General features: G+C 48.9%; 1 long non-coding RNA gene across 2 annotated transcripts in view; it reads right to left on the reverse strand.

Annotated features, from left to right (window-relative positions):
- The window catches only part of LOC134500655 (uncharacterized), a 92,376-nt gene that overhangs the window by 21,561 nt on the left and 50,023 nt on the right, over positions 1-20,792 (reverse strand). Inside the window, exon 3 of one of the 2 annotated variants that reach the window (XR_010068282.1) lies at positions 9,736-9,785. The exons of the other annotated variant lie outside the window; for it this stretch is intronic. This is a non-coding gene — a long non-coding RNA (uncharacterized LOC134500655). Of the gene's footprint in view, positions 1-9,735; positions 9,786-20,792 lie in introns of those variants that run through there. 2 annotated transcript variants of the gene reach the window in all.

Below are 20,792 nucleotides of genomic sequence, written 5' to 3' on the forward strand. Positions count from 1 at the left end.
TGGATTTGTGGAAAGGTTAAGAAATTCTGGGAGCAAATATGAATTATGATTCAAAAGATTATTGAAGTGGAGATAGACATGTGTGAGAATCCAGCCAGCCTCTGACTCAGAAAAAAAAAAAGGCTTTCTGAGTCAGAGGATGAAAGAGAAACTTACTGGGCTGAAACCGGGAAAGTGAAACCCAAAGATGAGTCAGCAGCGGAGGAAGAATCACAGGCACTGATCGACAAACCTTCGAGAGGGGGAATTGAATCCTCCAACCAGCGTGCGCTACTGATGGGCAGAAAAACATGCAAAGGAGAAGCCAGCTCACTTGGATGCAGAAGGGAACAGGTGCGCAAAGGATTGGCATAAAAGGCAGGTGCACGAGGAGCAAGCTGCCAAAGACAACTGATCCTACAAGCCTGCAGCTTCCGCAGAAGAGTCCATACCCTCATCAGAAACCGCGTCTGTTACTGAAGAGGAATCAGCGTCAGCCTTCTCCACTGAAATGGATTTGAATCCTGCTTCTGCTACCACCGAGGATCTTCTCCTTGTCGGAACCAGCAACGTCAGTCTCAGATCCCGCTTTGGTCCTCTTCATGCACCTTGTGCAAGTTCCAGGCATGCTCCCAGTCATGTTTCATGTTTCCAGCTGTGTCCAGAGTCTCCAGTCCAGTCTCGTCATACTTCAAGTCCACAGACTTTCCTTGAGTCTCCAGTTCAGCCTTGCCACGTTTCTCGCTTCTAGCCTAGTCCAATGTCTCCAGTACAGCATCGTTGTGCCATCGATCTCCAGCCTTGCTCTGAGTTCCTAGTCCAGAGTATTCAGCCTAGTCCAGAGCTTGAGTCTAGCCTTGCTTTGAGTTCTCAGCCTTTTCCGAGTCTCCAGTTTCAACTATCCAGTCAAGCCTGAGTCACTGAATCCAGTACAGTCCTGTTGTTAGAACCAAGATTTTTCCATTAGCTCCGTCTGGCCTCGCCCAGTGTTCTGGTGCCAACATAGTACAAGCCCTGTTCCATTTCTTCATTATCCATTCCCATTTCCAGTAGCGCCTTCTGCTCCAGCTTCCCTCAGCCTTCCAGCCTCTGTTAGAGAATCCTGTTCTTCCACCTTGCTGCTGTCTCCTCCTGCAACCTTACCAGTATCCCTGCTGCTGCCCAGTTTGTCTTGATTGAAACCAGTTCCTTCTCGATTCTAAGAACCTAATTGTTGGGTGATCTCCACACCAGGTCACCCCAAACCAAACCAAGGTTACAACTCATCCGTTCCAACCAGAAGCACAAGTTTTCCACATGGGGTGATCTCCACCAAAGGGATAGGGAATATAGAACATGGGCTGTAGTCCATTCCTAAGCTCAGCTTCCTTCCTCTCTCTCCTAGGGGACTCCTCAACTGTTTTTCATGTTTTGGAAAAAGGAAAAGAAAGGCTAGGACAGCAAGCGGTCCAGCAGTTGATGCTGCAGGTTCTCCAGAAGGAGTGGCAGGCCAACTGGAGGACACTGCCAAGCCTCCTCAGGAAAAAACAAGACCTTCTGTTAAAGATCTAGAGCTCCGAAAAGTGGAGCGGCTTGGTGAGTGGATGTTGGGTGTTGGGATGGGACCATGAGAGTAAAAGGGAGGGAGTTCTTTCAGGAGTGGGATCCTCCATAGAAACAGATAGAGGAGCCGCTTCTGCTTCTTTCCTCCTTCAAGGTTGCCCACAGGGACAGGGCAGAGGCCAAACTCTTCCTGCTCCACCAAGAACCTGTCCTCCTGGAGCCCGCGAGCCCACACTGGTTTCCCAGCTGTTCTGCTGCTTCCATGGGACTCTTCTGGGCACCTTCATGATGGCTCAGTGGCCCTCATTGAACTTTTGGCCAACGGGGAGGGGAAAGATAGAGAGTGGGATCTGCCTAAGGCCCTTGTGAGACTTCTCTCGTGGCCAGGACACTGAGCCACTAGTGTGACCCAAAAAAGGCTTTTAGTGGATGGGATCAGATTTCGATGGGAAGGACGCTGCAAAGACTGGGCTGATATGGCAGGTTTTCTTCATCTGAAGCAGACCTAAACATTTGCCTGGGGATCACAGCCCCCATCTCTCCTTTCCCCAATTTCCCCACAGAGGACCGCCGAGGTAAAAGTAACGCCCTCTTCACAAAAAGGGACCACGAAGAAGCCTGTAAGGCCCAACGCGAGGCTTCCAGTGTGAGGGCAGACTGGCAAACCAGCCAAAATCTCTGGCAAGAGGTCCATGAAAGGAAGAGCAAGGCAGCCCAAAAGGTAGCTACCCCTTGGACACAGAAGTTCCCCTGGCTGGGCTTCGGTCCCATGTTGGAATCCCAGATTCCTTTGCCCAATCTCCGTGTGGTGCACATGATACTTCAGGACAGAGACAGCCTCCAAAGGGTTTCCTGCTTCCCTTCTGCAAGGGGGGCCATTGGGGACCTGGCGGCAAGATGCCCCACAGCCGCCCTGCCTGAACGCCTGACTCTCTTCCGTTGCGGCAGGAGAAGAGCATCATCCAGTGCCTGAGCTCCATCTCTGCTCTGTTCCAGTTGAAGCAGACAGGGGAACTGAGAGTCCCGGTTCCCCAGAATAAGAACCTTTACGGTCTCACTGTCCTGGTTAGTAAGATGGAGGGAGGGATGTAGAAATGGGTGGCAAGCAAAGGAGAATGGAGAGAAATGAGGTGAAGAGGGAGAGGGAAAAATCTACCCTAGTTTTCAGAAGGGTCAGCAGAAGCTCACCCTAACTGAAAGTCGGTCAGAGAAAGAGAAGGCAGTTTCCAAAAACAGGCCCACATAAAGGGCCCCTCAGCTGCAGGTCATTCTCCTTTGGACGGAAGGACAAGCTTTAGCAGAAGGGCAGGTCAAAAGGAAGGCCTGACTTGGAGTAGCCTGGCTGACTTTCGGTTCTCTGCTTCTCTCCACTCATTTCCCACCAGGCTGTGCTGGAGGACAACGATTTGAGCAGCTTCGCAGCCGGACTAGCTGCACATCTGGCGGTCTATGAGATCAGATCAATCTCTGGGATATTTTTGTAGTGTGTAAGGACTATCGGTGTGCAGGACTCAGAGAGTTGGAAGGGGGAGAATAGAAAAGAAACAAGAAAGGAAAGGACAGCTTCATCTGGTACACCAGTTGTGCCCTGCCTAGGTCAGGAGGACTTTCAGAGAGTCTCTCAGGCCCTGGTCCCCTTGCAGCTTGATTACTGCAACACACTCCACAGAGGGCAGCCCTTGACAAACACTCAGAAGCTTGTGTTGGTCCATTGCCCTTTTGGGCACTTTCAGCTGGGCCACCCAATGAAGGGAAAAGTTTTCCTTGTGAAGTGGGGAGAGAAGAGGGTAGCTTGACCTGCCCACAACTCCTAGCGGCTTCCCACCTTGTCCTATTTTCCTGGTAATAATGACACCAAAAGCTTTTGACTAACACGAGAGTGGATGTCTCTTCCTTCCTTTGTCTCTACAGCAAAGTCCCACCAGCCACGCACCCACCAGTGGAATTGATGCTTCTGGACATCTTTGTCTTCCTCTGGATGTGTTCCAAGAAGATCAGGGATGATTATGCTCCTGAGGTACTACTGTCACCAGCCTTTCAAGGGACTTGCTTTTGGATGTTCACATGGCTGGGAAGACATTCCGGAAAAGTGCACGTCACCACCTCTCTTTCCTTTCAGGTAGAGACAAAATTGGTGGAGGAGTCCTTGGGCCTGACGCTCAGGCTCCTACCAGAAAGCACTTCATTTTCATTTTGAAGGTAAGGGCATAAAAGAAACCCTTGGCCAGTGCAGGCATTCCCCGCATCAAGGGTGAAAACTTCTGTTCAGTGTCCGACTCTGAACAACAGCTGGAGGATTGTTCTTGAAAACAGGCGTCCACTATCACAAGAACATTGGCTTGTCACAAGAGCTATTTTTCTTCATGCAAGAATCTGTTTGTGCACAAGTACCTTCAACGGTAATATGCCAAGACCCGAATTGCAAATGAGGAAAAGAAGTGTTTAGAGTGACCTTGAGTTCTTTTCTGGGAAATGCCATCCCAAAGCATCCCACTTCTCCACTGATGTGGATTTGAATCCTGCTTCTGCTGCCACCGAGGATCTTCTCCTTGCCGGACCCAGCAACCTCAGTCTCAGATCCCGCTTTGGTCCTCTTCATGCACCTTGTGCATGTTCCAGGCATGCTTCCAGTCAGGTTTCAATTTTCCAGCTGTGTCCAGACTCTCCAGTGCAGTCTTGTCATGCTTAAAGTCCTCAGACTTTCCTTGAGTCTCCAGTTCAGTCCTGCCACCCTTCCAGCTTCTAGCCTAGTCCAATGTCTCCAGTACAACATTGTTGTGCCATCGACCTCCAGCCTTGCTCTAAATTCCTAGTCCAGAGTATTCAGCGTTGTCCAGAGCCTTAAGTAGAGTCCAGCTGTACTCCACGTTCTCAGCCATGCTCCAAGTTCCGAGTCCAGCCTAGTCCAGAGGCTCCAACCAATTCTAGCCTTTCTCCATATTCTCAGCCTTGCTCCAAGTTCCTAGTCCAGAGTATTCAGCCTAGTCCAGTCCCCCCAGTTTAGTCTAGCCTTGCTTTGAGTTCTCGGCCTTTTCTGAGTCTCCAGTTCCAACTATCCACTCCAGCCTGAGTCACCCTATCTAGTACAGTCCTGTCGTTAGAACCAAGATCGATCCAGAAGGCTCCATCTGGCCTCGCCCAGCGTTCTGGTGCCCACTTAGTACAGGTGATGTTCCAGTTTGTCATCCTTCAGTCTCACCTCCAGTAGCACCTTCTACTCCAGCTTCCTTCAGCCTTCCAGCCTCTGTTAGAGAATCCTGCTCTGCCACCTTGCTGCTGTCTCCTCCTGCAACCTTGCCAGATTCCTTGCTGCTGCCCAGTTGGTCTTGATCGAAACCCGTTCCTTCTTGTTTCTAAGGACTTAATTCTTGGAAGAGGTTATTTCATAAACAGTATTTTGATATTAAATCTGCCTGGCCACCTCTAAGTCTGATCAGGACAATGTGAAACCCGAACAGTTCCTTTGGGGTCTGATGGGTGAACAATTTGAGAAAGAAGTTGAGACTTTGCTCTTCTACATGATAAGAGCAGCCACCCTTTTCCATGCAGAAAAGTGGAAAGATGCACAAAGTCCCCCAAGGGAAGAGTGGATGGGGAAATTAATTGGGCTGTGGGAAATGACAAAGTGGACAGCATGGAGAGGAATCAACACCGTGGCTGGAGTTGATTCCGTTTGGAAATTGCCTTTGGCCTATTTGCTGCTAATGGAAGAAAATGAAGCTCTGATTTTGGGCTTTGATGAATAATTTGTCTGTTTCTATACATATAACGTTTGCAAACGTTTAACTAATGATAGGGGATTAAGTTTGCTTAACAAGCACTTGGAGAAGTTCAGCAGTCACCTTCTATTTTCTTGTGATTTCTCCACTTCCTTAGTTTTTCTGGTTCTGCATTCAAGTTTTCCTTTGCTGTCTACTTTGTACTTTAACTTTACTTTGAACTTCTATTTAGGTTCTTATATTAAAAAAGGGTTTAATCATGAAAGGAATAGAACTCAGATATCATCGGAAGCATCATCTCAATTAGGAAGCTATGGAAAGGAATGTCTGATTAAAAAATAGGAAGAGTTGGTGCTTTTTCCCATGCGAAGTTGGCTTTACCAGGGAAACCCAACATTAACAACGGGGGAAAAGATGGGGCTATGGGAAAATTGGATGGAAGGGAGGAAATTGACTTTGGATCGGTTGATAGAGGATGAGGATGAATTTGTAACTAGTCCTGTGTTAAGAGATAAATATCATCTACCAGATGTTTCTCAATGGCAATATTCCCTTTCTTAAATGCTTATTTTTTGAAGCACCTGTTAAGATTATTTTTTAAAAAAAAAACCATAAGAATCTTTGGGTTTTTCCCCTTTTTTCCCCTTTTTTGGTCATTATTTTAAAAAGGAATAAATAATTCAAAAAAGGATTAAATCAAGGATGAGGGATAGTCTCATTGCAGTCTATCCCGGCATTCAGAAGCAGCAGCCGGAGGCCAGGACCACTGAAGATCTGCTGACAGGGCATCGGGACTGGGATTGAGGAGCTGGAAGGCAGACCTCGTATCAGACAAGAATTCCACGTTCCCCGAGGGCAGCCTGCTCACATTGTCCCCCCATACCTCCCCATGCCAAGTACTACCATGATACTATCAACCACCTCCAAAACCCCAATGGCAGCACCATCCCCACATCCCAGCCCCCCAAAATTCGGGACCAGAAACCTCTCCGTGCCCTCATCAGCCATGCTTGGCTGGGGAAGCGGGGCACCCACACACTCTTCAGCTTCACCAGTTCTCCGTGCCAACAGGAAACTCAGCTGCCACCTTCTCAAACACAGCACACAGAAACCTATTCTTCCTGACTTCTTCCTTCCTGCTTTTGAAGGGCTACCCAGATGGAAGGCCAAGGTTGCCTCTATGGGGGAAGGTGATCCACAGTAGCCTGCCACTCTACTGTTGCCCTCTCCCACCCAGGCATTGTCCAAAGCTCCAAAGCACCAAAATTGGTATTGCAGAAGGATCCCGGCAGTGGCAAAGGCATCCAGTGGCAGAATCTCCAAGAAAAGCACCAGCAGAAACAGCAGCAGCAAAGAAGGTCCAGCAGCAGCGTTCCGCAACAGCCCGCCTCTCAGCCCCCACTTAGCATCCAGCAAGAATCCAGTCCTCTAGCCGCAGTCCAGACCCCCAAATAACAGGTCCAAAGCTGCGGCCCAGTGCAGTAAAACTGCTTCCCAACCTGCAGCAGGAATGGTACAGTGCAAGAACCCAAAAGCGGTTCAGTTGGCGTGGACAGCAAAATGCCCCCAAAATGTTGCCAAACTTGGGGAAACTATGAACATGGCAAAAGGACAAACACTGCCATCCTCCGGCATCCTGCTCTCCGGTCCAGTCCGACTCACTTCCGAACCTCCAGCCTGAAGCACTGGCCATGAGGACAGCCCAAACGTGGATCCCTCTCCCTTCGCCATCTTCATTCATCTTCAATATTGCCAAGAAACATCATTCTTGAGACAAGGGCATTTCACACCCTGCAAATTGTGCAAAAAGGTCAGCAGCGTGCAACGGCATAAATACCGCCATTAATTGCAACAGTTGGGAGTTGTGGATGGAACAAAAGGAGGGCCTTTCCCTGAGACTGAGTGGAAGTACTTTTCATCTATCCGTGAGGAACTCTATTTGGGTGAATCTTACTGTGCCCATTGACGAACCACGTCCTCAGTGAATGCTGAGGGGGCATCTTATATGTGGTGCTATAGACTATCTTGATTTCCGTGAATAGAGGTTGTTGACATTTAATTGGTTGGCTACATAGCTGGAAAACATGCACCCCATTTGGGATACAAATGTGGGTTTTGCATCCCTGGGTTTTGCATCTTCTGACACCTTCACCCCTACCCCTTAACATTCTAATTGAAATCACCTTCAGTTAGGAAACCATACAGTTCTCCACCATGCCAGAGTTGTGCAGGGATTTCCAGAAATGCCTGCTGGACTTCTGTGAGCTGGAAGAGACAGGAGGAAAGGCATTGCACTGTTGCCAAGGTGTCTTGGTTAGCACTTTCCCTTCTTCCCTTGGTCCGTCAACACAAATCTTACCCAGCAAAAATCCATTCCAGGGATTCCCCAGTCCAACATCAAATGGAATGAAATGAAAAAGACACCCTCCCTGCCCTTTTGTCCCAGAGAGAGGTTCAATGAGGTTGGGTTCCCAAGAACAGGGGAGGACCCAAAGCCTACAATCCATGTTATTATACGTTTGCTACATACATTGATCCTAGGATGATGGTTTTCACAGTGGATAAGCTGCTTCAAGACTGTGGAGGAGCATCTCCAGCCATGTGGGTCAAATTGCTGAGGGTTTGAAGAAGAGAGGACACCTTTGCTTCTTTCCTAGAACCAAGAATCTCACTGCCAATGTACACATGTGCAGGTCTGGTGCATTCTTCTGTAGGCCTCTGGAGCCCTCCTCTCCCTGAAACATTGACCCAGCCTCCCTAAATCCCAGCCTCATTGGATGGAGGAAGATTTGGGATGGCATTTCCCAGCAAAGAACTCAAGCTCACCATAAACACTTTTTTTCTCATCTGTAATTCTGTCCATGGAACTCGAAAGTTGTAGACACTGGTTCAGGAAGAGATCCCTGCATGAAGACAAACAGATCTTTTGACAAGCCAATCTTCTTCTCATACTGGATGCCTGTCCTCAAGAACAATTCTCCAGCTCTTGCTCAGAGTGGGACATATTTCGCACTTGGTTCTGTGAATATTTCCATCGGCCAATGGTTCCTTCAAGCTCCACCTGGGCTTCTGTGCCCTTACCTTCAAAGAAAAAATGAAGCGCTGTGGTGTCCGAGCCTGCCGAAGGGGAGCTCTGAGCGTGAGGCCCAAGGCCTCCTCCAGCAACTTCTCTACCTGAAAGGAGTCACGGAGATGGTGACATGCACTTTCCCAGAATTTCTTCACAGCTGTGCCAAGACCACAGTTCAAGTCCTATCTGTAAAGGAATTCATCAAGTATCAGATGCAGAAAAATCAGCACTCTCATCAACAGCCAAAGGGTGAAATGCAAGAAATTCAAAAGGATAATATTTACTTCTCTGGCTTTTTGGTATACCTATATATTTTGCCCTGTCTTCATTAATAGCTGTGACAGAAATCACTGTAACGTTCTCACTTCAATGCCCCTCACTGGTGCGGGAAAGCTGAGGCGGCCCGTGTCTCCAGGACTCCTTGTCAGTCACAACCCTGGAGTTTTATGGTGACTAAATTTATTATTCTTATTATTCTTCGTGTTATTGATATTGTTATTATTTCTTACTATATTGTGTGTGTGATATTTTACTGTATTCGTGGGTTTCATGGGTAGGGTGTATGGACACACACATACACATTCAGGGCCCTTACAGGGAACGTAACTGCCATCCAGTCAAGCAAAAAGCAAACTCCAGAAATATAGAGGAGAGGTGAGGTCAGGCAGTCCTTTGTTTCCCAAGGATGGGAAATGATGATCTATGGGCGGTTTCCTCAGTTTCCATGCTGACATCACGACCTTGGTTTAGAAGAATATCTCTTAGAACTTCAGTACAGAAGCACTATCATGCTCAGCCCTCCTTCTCAAGAGAGTGAACTGGAAACAGGGAAAACTGTTTCCCCCGTATTCTGGGTTCGGGCTTTCCAAGAGCGCCTATCTGGTGGACCACTGAGGGAATAGAATGCTGGCTCACAGAGCCTTTGAACCCAGTGCAGCTGACCTGTTTTTCCAGACGCTCAGAGCAAGCAGCATGTTGTGTTTTTTTTCCTATTCTTCCTTAAATCTGGTGGGAGTTTCAACTCCTCAGTGTACTTCCTGAGTCCATCCAAGATGCATCCTAGGGGCAGAAGGTTGCCATTATTTCAACTCTCCACCATATTGGTCATGGCTAGTGAAAAACCAACAATCATCTTGAACGGATCAGCAGACAGATGATCCAGCTCCCTCTTTTCCATGGTGATCTTTATTCCCCCAGCTTGGCTTCTTAAATAGTGGGGGAAGGATGCAGCTCCTCTACCGCTCCTCTACCGCTAGGTCATCTGCATGAGATGAGAAAAAGATAAGGAAGTTGGCAAAAGATAGGGAAGGTTACACCTGTCAACAGAGGGAGAAGAACTGAATGAGACAGAGATGTTGAAATTTAATCAGCTAGGTACATAGCTTGAAAAGATATACTGTACCCCATTTTGGATAGAAAGCGTGAGTTTTGCATTCCTTCCTTCCTTTCATGTGCCGATACCCTCACCCCTTCCCCTGAACATTCTGAATGAGATTACCTTCATTAATGAAGCCATGCTCATTTTCAGCCTTCCAGAGTTCAGCAGGAATTTTGGGAAATGCCTGCTTAACTTCTTTGAGCTGGAAGAGACAGAAGGAAATGCATCCCACTGTTGTCAAGGTGTCTTGGAGAGGAGTTCCCCTTCTTCATTGTCCCATCAACACAAATCTGACCCAGCCAAATATGCATTCCAGGGATTCCCTCATTCAGCATGAAGTGGAATGAAGGGGAAAAGCAACCCTCCCTGCCCTCTTTTCCCAGGAGAGAGGTTCAATGAGGATGGGTTCCCAAGGGCAGCGGGGGACCCGAAGCCGACAATCCATGGCATGATAGGTTTGCTACTTACATTGATCCTAGGATGGTGGTTGCTGCAGTAGAGAAGCTGTTTCAGGACCGCCGAGAAGCATCTCCAGCCGTGTGGCTCAAAGTGCTGCGGATTTGAAGAAGAGAGGACAGCTGTGCTCATTTCCTAGAACCAAGCACCTCATTGCCTAGGAACATGTGCACAGTTCATGCTGCATCCTTCTCTAGGACTCTGGAGCCATGCTCTGCCTCTAACAATGCCCCAGCCTTTCTAAAGCCCAGGGATGCTTTGGGATGGCTTTGGGATGGCATTTCCCAGAAAAGAACTCAAGGTCATTCTAAACACTTCTTTTTCTCATTTGCAATTTGGGTCTTCACATATTACAGTTGAAGGTACTTGTGCACAAACAGAAACCTGCATGAAGAAAAACTGCTGTTGTGACAAGCCAATGTTCTTGTGGTACTGGAGGCCTGTCCTCAAGAATAATCCGCCAGCTTTGTTCAGAGTCAGACTTCGAACAGGAGCTTTCACCCTTGATGCTGGGAATGCCTGCACTGGCCAAGGGTTTCTTTGATACCCTTACCTTCAAAATGAAAATGAAGGCTTTGTGGTGGGAGTCTGCTGAAGGAGAGCTCTGAGCATCAGGCCCCAGGCCTCTTCCACCAATTTCTTCTCCACCTGGAAGGAAAGACAGGTAGTGACATGCACTTTTCTGGAATGTCTTCCCAGTCATGTCAACACCCGAAAGCAAGTCCCTTGAAAGGTTAGTTACATTGGTACCTCAGGAGCATCCTGATCTCTCATCTTCTTGGAGCCCATCCAGAGGAAGACAAAAGCATCGATTCCACTGGTGGCTCCATGGCTAGTGGGACCTTGCTGTAGGACAAAAGAGGGAAGAGACATCAGCGCCCAGCTTAGACAAAAATCTTTGGTGTCATTGTTTCCAACAAAATAGGAGAAGGTGGGGAGATGCTAGGAGGTCTGGGCAGGTCAAGTTACCCTCTGCTCTCCCCACTTCACAAGGAAAACATTCCTTTCATTGGGTGGCCCAGCTGAAAGTGCCCAAAACGACAATGGACCAACACAAGCTTCTGGGTGTTTGTCAAGGGCAGCCCTCTGTGGAGTGTGTTGCAGTAATCAAGCTGCAAAGGGACCAGGGCCTGAGGGACTCTCTGAAAGGCCTCCTGACCTAGGCGGGGCACAACTGGTGTACCAGATGAAGCTGTCCGTTCCTTGTTTCTTTTCTATTCTCCCCCTTCCTACTCTCTGAGTCCTGCAAACCGATAGTCCTTACACACTACAAAAGAAACCAGAGATTGACCTGATCTCATAGACTGCCAGATGTGCAGCAAGTCCAGCTGTGAAGCTGCTCAAATCGATGTCCTCCAGCAGAGTGTGCTGGGAAACAAGAGTGGAGAGAAGCAGACAACCCAAAGTCAACCAGCCTACTCCAAGTCAGGCCTTCCTTTTGACCTGCCCTTCTGCTAAAGCTTGTCCTTCTGTTCATAGGAGAATGTCCCGCAGCTGAGGGACCGTTTGCGTGGGCCTGTTTTTGGAAACTAACTTCTCTTTCTCTGACAGACTTTAAGTTAGGATGAGCTTCTGCTGACCCTTCTGAAAACCAGGGCTAGATTATTTCCTCTCCCTCTTCCCCTCATTTCTCTCCAACCTCCTTTGCTTTTGAAGGAGGTTTCACCTCCCTCCTTGCCTGCCTCCCACTTACCAGGACTGCAAGGCTATAAAGGTTCTTATTCTAGAGAACTGGGACTCTCAGTTCCCTGCTCTGCCTCATCTGGAAGAGAACAGTGATGGAACTCAACACTGGATGTTGTTCTTCTCCTGCTGCAACGGAAGAGAGTCAGGCAGTAAGGCGGTCAGGGAGGGCGGCTGTGGGGTATCTTGCCACCAGGTCCCCAATGCCCCCCCTTAATTTCCCCAAGCTCTCTTACCTTGGGGGACTTTGTGCATCTTTCCACCTTTCTGCATGGAAAAGGGTGGCTGCTCTTATCATGTAGAAGAGCAAAGTATCAACTTCTTTCTCAAATTGTTCACCCATCAGACCCAAAAGGAACTGTTCGGGTTTCACATTGTCCTGATCAGACTTAGAGGTGGCCAGGCAGATTTAATATCAAAATACTGTTTATGAAATAACCTCTTCAAAGAATTAAGTCCTTAGAAACAAGAAGGAACGGGTATCGATCAAGACCAACTGGGCAGCAGCAAGGAATCTGGCGAGGTTGCAGGAGGAGACAGCAGCAAGGTGGCAGAGCAGGATTCTCTAACAGAGGTTGGAAGGCTGAAGGAAGCTGGAGTAGAAGGTGCTACTGGAGGTGGGATTGAAGGATGAGAAACCGGAACAACACCTGTACTACGTGGGCACCAGAACGCTGGGCGAGGCCAGACGGAGCCTTCTGGATCAATCTTGGTTCTAATGACAGCACTGTACTAGATAGGGTGACTCAGGCTGGAGTGGATAGTTGGAACTGGAGACTCAGAAAAGGCTGAGAACTGAAAGCAAGGCTAGACTCAACTGGAGGGACTGGACTAGGCTGAATACTCTGGACTAGGAACTTAGAGCAAGGCTGGAGGTCGATGGCACAACGATGTACTGGAGACATTGGACTAGGCTAGAAGCTGGAAGGGTGGCAGGACTGAACTGGAGACTCAAGGAAAGTCTGAGGACTTTAAGCATGACGAGACTGCACTGGAGAGTCTGGACACAGCTGGAAACTTGAAACATGACTGGAAGCATTCCTGGAACATGCACAAGGTACATGAAGAGGACCAAAGCGGGATCTGAGACTGAGGTTGCTGCGTCCGGCAAGGAGAAGATCCTCGGTGGCAGCAGAACGAGGATTCAAATCCACGTCAGTGGAGAAGTGGGATGCTTTGGGATGGCTTTGGGATGGCATTTCCCAGAAAAGAACTCAAGGTCACTCTAAACACTTCTTTTTCTCATTTGCAATTCGGGTCTTGGCATATTACCGTTGAAGGTACTTGTGCACAGACAGATTCTTGCATGAAGAAAAACAGCTCTTGTGACAAGCCAATGTTCTTGTGATAGTGGATGCCTGTTTTCAAGAACAATCCTCCAGCTGTTGTTCAGAGTCAGAAATTTAACAGAAGTTTTCACCCTTGATGCTGGGAATGCCTGCACTGGCCAAGGGTTTCTTTTATGCCGTTACCTTCAAAATGAAAATGAAGTGCTTTGTGGTAGGAGCCTGAGCATCAGGCCCAAGGCCCCCTCCACCAATTTTGTCTCTACCTGAAAGGAAAGAGAGGTGGTGTTGTGCACTTTTCCGGAATGTCTTCCCAGCCATGTGAACATCCGAAAGCATGTCCCTTGAAAAGCTGGTGACAGTGGTACCTCAGGAGCACAATCATCCCTGATCTTCTTGGAACACATCCAGAGGAAGACAAAGATGTCCAGAAGCATCAATTCCACTGGTGGGTGCATGGCTGGTGGGACCTTGCCGTAGAGACAAAGGAAGGAAGAGACATCCACTCCCATGTTAGTCAAAAGCTTTTGGTGTCATTGTTCCCATGAAAATCGGAGAAGGTGGGAAGCTGCTAGGAGTTGTGGGCAGGTCAAGCTACCCTCTCCTCTCCCCACTTCACAAGGATTTTTTTTTTCCTTCATTGGGTGGCCCAGCTGAAAGTGCCCAAAAGGGCAATGGACCAACACAAGCTTCTGAGTGTTTGTCAAGGGCAGCCCTCTGTGGAGTGTGTTGCAGGAATCAAGCTGCAAAGGGACCAGGGCCTGAGAGACTCTCTGAAAGTCCTCCTGACCTAGGCGGGGCACAACTGGTGTACCAGATGAAGTTGTCCTTTCCTTGCTTGTTTCTTTTCTATTCTCCCCCTTCCTACTCTCTGAGTCCTGCAAAGCGATAGTCCTTACACACTACAAAAATATCCCAGAGATTGATCTGATCTCATAGACCGCCAGATGTACAGCTAGTCCGGCTGCGAAGCTGCTCAAATCGTTGTCCTCCAGCACACCCTGGTGGGAAATGAGTGGAGAGAAGCAGAGAATCCAAGGTCAACCAGGCTACTCCAAGTCAGGCTTTCCTTTTGACCTGCTCTTCTGCTAAAGCTTGTCCTTCAGTTCATAGGAGAATGACCCACAGCTGAGGGGCCCATTGCATGGGCCTGTTTTGGAAACTGCCTTCTCTTTCTCTGACAGGCTTTCAGTTAGGGTGAGCTTCTGCTGACCCTTCTGAAAACTAGGGTAGAGTTTTCCCTCTCCCTCTTTCCCTAATTTCTCTCAATTCTCCTTTGCTTGCCACCCATTTCTACATTCCTCCCTCCGTCTTACTAACCAGGACACCGAGTCCATAAAGGTTCTTATTCCGGGGAACCGGGACTCTCAGTTCCCCTGTCTGCTTCAGCTGGAACAGAGCAGAGATGGAGCTCAGGCACTGGATGATGCTCTTCTCCTGCTGCAACAGAAGAGAGTCAGGCGGTCAGGCAGGGTGGCTGTGGGGCGTCTTGCCGCCAGGTCCCCAATGGCCCCCCTTGCAGAAGGGAAGAAGGAAACCCTTTGGAGGCTGTCTCTGTCCTGAAGAATCATGTGCACCACACAGAGATTGGGCAAAAGAATCTGGGATTCCAACATGGGACCGAAGCCCAGCCAGGGGAACTTTTGTGTCCAAGGGGTAGCTACATTTTGGGCTGCCTTGCTCTTCCTTTCACGGACCAGTTGCTAGAGATTTTGGATGGTCTGCCAGTCTGCCCTCACACTGGCAGCCTCGCATTGGGCCTTACAGGCTTCTACATGGTCCCCTTTTGTGAAGGGGTCCTTCCTTTTCCCTCGGCGGTCCTCTGTGGGGAAGTTGGAGAAAGGAGAGACGGGCGCTGTGATCCCCAGGCAAATGTTTAGGTCTGCTTCAGATGAAGAAAACCTGCCATATCAGCCCAGTCTTTACAGTGTCCTTCCCATCGAAATCTGATCCCATCCACTAAAAGCCTTTTTTGGGTCACACCAGTGGCTCAGGGTCCTGGCCACGAGAGAAGTCTCACAAAGGCCTTAGGCAGATCCCACTCTCTATCTTTCCCCTCCCCATTGGCCAATAGGTCAATGAGTGCCACTGAACCATCCTGAAGGTGCCCAGAAGAGTCCCATGGAAGCAGCAGAACAGGTGGGAAGCCAGTGTGGATTTGGGGGCTCCAGAAGGACAGGTTCTTGCTGGAGCAGGAAGAGTTTGGCCTCTGCCCTGTCCCTGTGGGCAACCTTGAAGGAGGAAAGAAGCAGAAGCGGCTCCTCTATCTGCTTCTATGGAGGAGTCCACTCCTGAAAGAACTGCCTCCCTTTTCCTCTCATGCTCCCATCCCAACACCCAGCATCCACTCACCAAGCCGCTCCCCTTTTCGGAGCTCTAGATCTTTAACAGAGGGTCTTGTTCTTTTTCCTGAGGAGGCTTGGCAGTGTCCTCCAGTTGGCCTGCCACTTCTTCTGGAGAACCTGCAGCATCAACTGCTGGACCGCTTGCTGTCCTAGCCTTCCTTTTCCTTTTTCCAAAACATGAAAACCAGTTGAGGAATCCCCTAGGAGAGAGAGGAAGGAAGCTGAGGTTAGGAATGGACTAAAGCCCATTTTCCATATTCCCTATCCCTTTGGTGGAGATCACCCCATGTGGAAAACTTGTCCTTCTGGTTGGAACGAATGAGTTGTAACCTTGGTTTGGTTTGGGGTGACCTGGTGTGGAGATCACCCAACAATTAGGTTCTTAGAATCGAGAAGGAACTGGTTTCAATCAAGACAAACTGGTCAGCAGCAGGGAAACTGGTAAGGTTGCAGGTGGAGACAGCAGCAAGGTGGAAGAACAGGATTCTCTAACAGAGGCTGGAAGGCTGAGGGAAGCTGGAGCAGAAGGCGCTACTGGAAATGGGAATGGATAATGAAGAAATGGAACAGGGCTTGTACTAAGTTGGCACCAGAACACTGGGCGAGGCCAGACGGAGCCTTCTGGAAAAATCTTGGTTCTAACAACAGGACTCTACTGGATTCAGTGACTCAGGCTTGACTGGATAGTTGAAACTGGAGACTCGGAAAAGGCTGAGAACTCAAAGCAAGGCTAGACTCAAGGTCTGGACTAGGCTGAATACTCTGGACTAGGAACTCAGAGCAAGGCTGGAGATCAATGGCACAACGATGCTGTACTGGAGACATTGGACTAGGCTAGAAGCGAGAAACGTGGCAAGGCTGAACTGGAGACTCAAGGAAAGTCTGTGGACTTGAAGTATGACGAGACTGGACTGGAGACTCTGGACACAGCTGGAAACATGAAACATGACTGGGAGCATGCCTGGAACTTGCACAAGGTGCATGAAGAGGACCAAAGCGGGATCTGTGACTGACGTTGCTGGTTCTGACAAGGAGAAGATCCTCGGTGGTAGCAGAAGCAGGATTCAAATCCATTTCAGTGGAGAAGGCTGACGCTGATTCCTCTTCAATAACAGACACTGTTTCCGATGAGGGTATGGACTCTTCTGCGGAAACTGCAGGCTTGTACGATCAGTTGTCTTTGGCAGCTTGCTCCTTGTGCACCTGCCTTTTATGCCAATCCTTTGCGCGCCTGTTCCCTTCTGCATCCAAGTGAGCTAGCTTCTCTTCTGCATGTTTTTCTGCCCATCGGTAGCGCACGCTGGTTGGAGGATTCAATTCCTCCTCTCGAAGATTGGCCGATCACTGCCTGTGATTCTTCCTCCACTGCTGACTCATCTTTGGGTTTCACTTTCCCGGTTTCAGCCCAGTAAGTTTCTCTTTCCTCCTCTGACTCCGAAAGACTTTTTTTTTTTCTGAGTCAGAGGCTGGCTGGATTCTCACACATGTCTATCTCCACTTCAATAATCTTTTGAATCATAATTCATATTTGCTCCCAGAATTTCTTAACCTTTCCACAAGTCCACTAAAGGTGGTCAAATATTCCTTCACATTTCTCTCAGGTGGAGACAGCAGCAAGGTGGAAGAACAGGATTCTCTAACAGAGGCTGGAAGGCTAAGGGAAGCTGGAGCAGAAGGCACTACTGGAAATGGGAATTGATAATGAAGAAATGGAACAGGGCTTTTAGTAAGTTGGCACCAGAACACTGGGCGAGGCCAGACGGAGCCTTCTGGAAAAATCTTGGTTCTAACAACAGGACTCTACTGGATTCAGTGACTCAGGGAGCCTGCCGAAGGAGAGCTCTGAGCATCAGGCCCCAGGCCTCTTCCACCAATTTCTTCTCCACCTGGAAGGAAAGACCAGGGAAGAGGTGCACTTTTCCAGAATGCCTTCCCAGCCATGTCAACACCCGAAAGCAAGTCCCTTGAAAGGTTGGTGACAGTAGTACGTCAGGAGCATCCTCATCTCTAATCTTCTTGGAGCCCATCCAGAGGAAGACAAAGATGTCCAGGAGCATTGATTCCACTGATGGGTCAATGGCTGGTGGGACCTTGCTGTAGAGACAAAAAAGGAAGAGACATCAGTGCCCATCTTACTCAAAAGTCTTCGGTGTCATTGTCCCCAAGAAAATCGGAGAAGGTGGGCAACCGCTAGGAGGTGCGGGCAGGCAAGCTACCTTTGGGTGTCCCAGCTGAAAGTGCCCAAAAGGGCAATGGACCAACTCAACCTTCTGGGTGGTTGTCAAGGGCAGCCCTCTGTGGAGTGTGTTGTAGTAATCAAGCTGCAAAGGGACCAGGGCATGAGAGGCAGTGTCCTCCAGTTGGCCTGCCACTCCTTCTGGAGAACCTGCAGCATCAACTGCTGGACCGCTTGCTGTCCTAGCCTTTCTTTTCCTTTTTCCAAAACATGAAAACCAGTTGAGGAATCCCCTAGGAGAGAGAGGAAGGAAGCTGAGGTTAGAAATGGACTAAAGCCCATTTTCCATATTCCCTATCCCTTTGGTGGAGATCACCCCATGTGGAAAACTTGTGCTTCTGGTTGGAACGGATGAGTTGTAACCTTGGTTTGGTTTGGGGTGACCTGGTGTGGAGATCACCCAACATTTAAGTCCTTAGAATCAAGAAGGAACTGGTTTCAATCAAGACAAACTGGTCAGCAGCAGGGAAACTGGTAAGGTTGCAGGTGGAGACAGCAGCAAGGTGGAAGAACAGGATTCTCTAACAGAGGCTGGAAGGCTGAGGGAAGCTGGAGCAGAAGGCGCTACTGGAAATGGGAATGGATAATGAAGAAATGGAACAGGGCTTGTACTAAGTTGGCACCAGAACACTGGGCGAGGCCAGACGGAGCCTTCTGGAAAAATCTTGGTTCTAACAACAGGACTCTACTGGATTCAGTGACTCAGGCTTGACTGGATAGTTGAAACTGGAGACTCGGAAAAGGCTGAGAACTCAAAGCAAGGCTAGACTCAAGGTCTGGACTAGGCTGAATACTCTGGACTAGGAACTCAGAGCAAGGCTGGAGATCAATGGCACAACGATGCTGTACTGGAGACATTGGACTAGGCTAGAAGCGAGAAACGTGGCAAGGCTGAACTGGAGACTCAAGGAAAGTCTGTGGACTTGAAGTATGACGAGACTGGACTGGAGACTCTGGACACAGCTGGAAACATGAAACATGACTGGGAGCATGCCTGGAACTTGCACAAGGTGCATGAAGAGGACCAAAGCGGGATCTGAGACTGACGTTGCTGGTTCCGACAAGGAGAAGATCCTCGGTGGCAGCAGAAGCAGGATTCAAATCCATTTCAGTGGAGAAGGCTGACGCTGATTCCTCTTCAATAACAGACACTGTTTCCGATGAGGGTATGGACTCTTCTGCGGAAACTGCAGGCTTGTACGATCAGTTGTCTTTGGCAGCTTGCTCCTTGTGCACCTGCCTTTTATGCCAATCCTTTGCGCGCCTGTTCCCTTCTGCATCCAAGTGAGCTAGCTTCTCCTCTGCATGTTTTTCTGCCCATCGGTAGCGCACGCTGGTTGGAGGATTCAATTCCTCCTCTCGAAGATTGGCCGATCACTGCCTGTGATTCTTCCTCCACTGCTGACTCATCTTTGGGTTTCACTTTCCCGGTTTCAGCCCAGTAAGTTTCTCTTTCCTCCTCTGACTCCGAAAGACTTTTTTTTTTTCTGAGTCAGAGGCTGGCTGGATTCTCACACATGTCTATCTCCACTTCAATAATCTTTTGAATCATAATTCATATTTGCTCCCAGAATTTCTTAACCTTTCCACAAGTCCACCAAAGGTGGTCAAATATTCCTTCACATTTGTCTCAGGTGGAGACAGCAGCAAGGTGGAAGAACAGGATTCTCTAACAGAGGCTGGAAGGCTAAGGGAAGCTGGAGCAGAAGGCGCTACTGGAAATGGGAATTGATAATGAAGAAATGGAACAGGGCTTGTACTAAGTTGGCACCAGAACACTGGGCGAGGCCAGACGGAGCCTTCTGGAAAAATCTTGGTTCTAACAACAGGACTCTACTGGATTCAGTGACTCAGGGAGCCTGCCGAAGGAGAGCTCTGAGCATCAGGCCCCAGGCCTCTTCCACCAATTTCTTCTCCACCTGGAAGGAAAGACCAGGGAAGACGTGCACTTTTCCAGAATGCCTTCCCAGCCATGTCAACACCCGAAAGCAAGTCCCTTGAAAGGTTGGTGACAGTAGTACGTCAGGAGCATCCTCATCTCTAATCTTCTTGGAGCCCATCCAGAGGAAGACAAAGATGTCCAGGAGCATTGATTCCACTGATGGGTCAATGGCTGGTGGGACCTTGCTGTAGAGACAAAAAAGGAAGAGACATCAGTGCCCATCTTACTCAAAAGTCTTCGGTGTCATTGTCCCCAAGAAAATCGGAGAAGGTGGGCAACCGCTAGGAGGTGCGGGCAGGTAAGCTACCTTTGGGTGTCCCAGCTGAAAGTGCCCAAAAGGGCAATGGACCAACTCAACCTTCTGGGTGGTTGTCAAGGGCAGCCCTCTGTGGAGTGTGTTGTAGTAATCAAGCTGCAAAGGGACCAGGGCATGAGAGGCAGTGTCCTCCAGTTGGCCTGCCACTCCTTCTGGAGAACCTGCAGCATCAACTGCTGGACCGCTTGCTGTCCTAGCCTTTCTTTTCCTTTTTCCAAAACATGAAAACCAGTTGAGGAATCCCCTAGGAGAGAGAGGAAGGAAGCTGAGGTCAGGAATCGACTAAAGCCCATGTTCCATATTCCCTATCCCTTTGGTGGAAATCACCCAATGTGGAAAACCTGTGCTTCTGGTTGGAATCGATGAGTGGTAACCTTGTTTGGTTTGGAGTGACATGGTTTGTTCCATGGCCAGATGAATTTAACCAATGTAAGATTCTTCCCCTAAGTCAGGGGTTCAGGATGCTATGTGATCTGAATCAGCTGGAAAAGGGTCAAGCCAGGCTTTGAACACCAATAGGGAATGAAGGACAGAAGTGATCTGGAGCACATTTGGCTCCTGTTTCCCATTCCTAAGAGGAGAACAAATTTCTGTTTTCACCCCTGGAATATCCCACCCATTCAGAATTTGCCTACAAATTGGGATAGGTCCCGAGAGTCCAGGAGCCCTTCTGAAGTCCAACGTACATCCTGGAAGACATTTTCAGTCTGTCAACAGTCAGTAACTGACAGTTCAGCCTGGCTGGATGATGTCATAAAGCCACAAGAGCAACAAAGGAGATTACAGGCCTCCTTTGGCATTATATCCAAAAGTTACCTGCTCAGCCTCTCCTACATACAA

The sequence above is a fragment of the Candoia aspera genome, chromosome 7 (assembly GCF_035149785.1).
Source record: "Candoia aspera isolate rCanAsp1 chromosome 7, rCanAsp1.hap2, whole genome shotgun sequence".
NCBI classification, from domain to species: Eukaryota; Metazoa; Chordata; class Lepidosauria; order Squamata; family Boidae; genus Candoia; species Candoia aspera.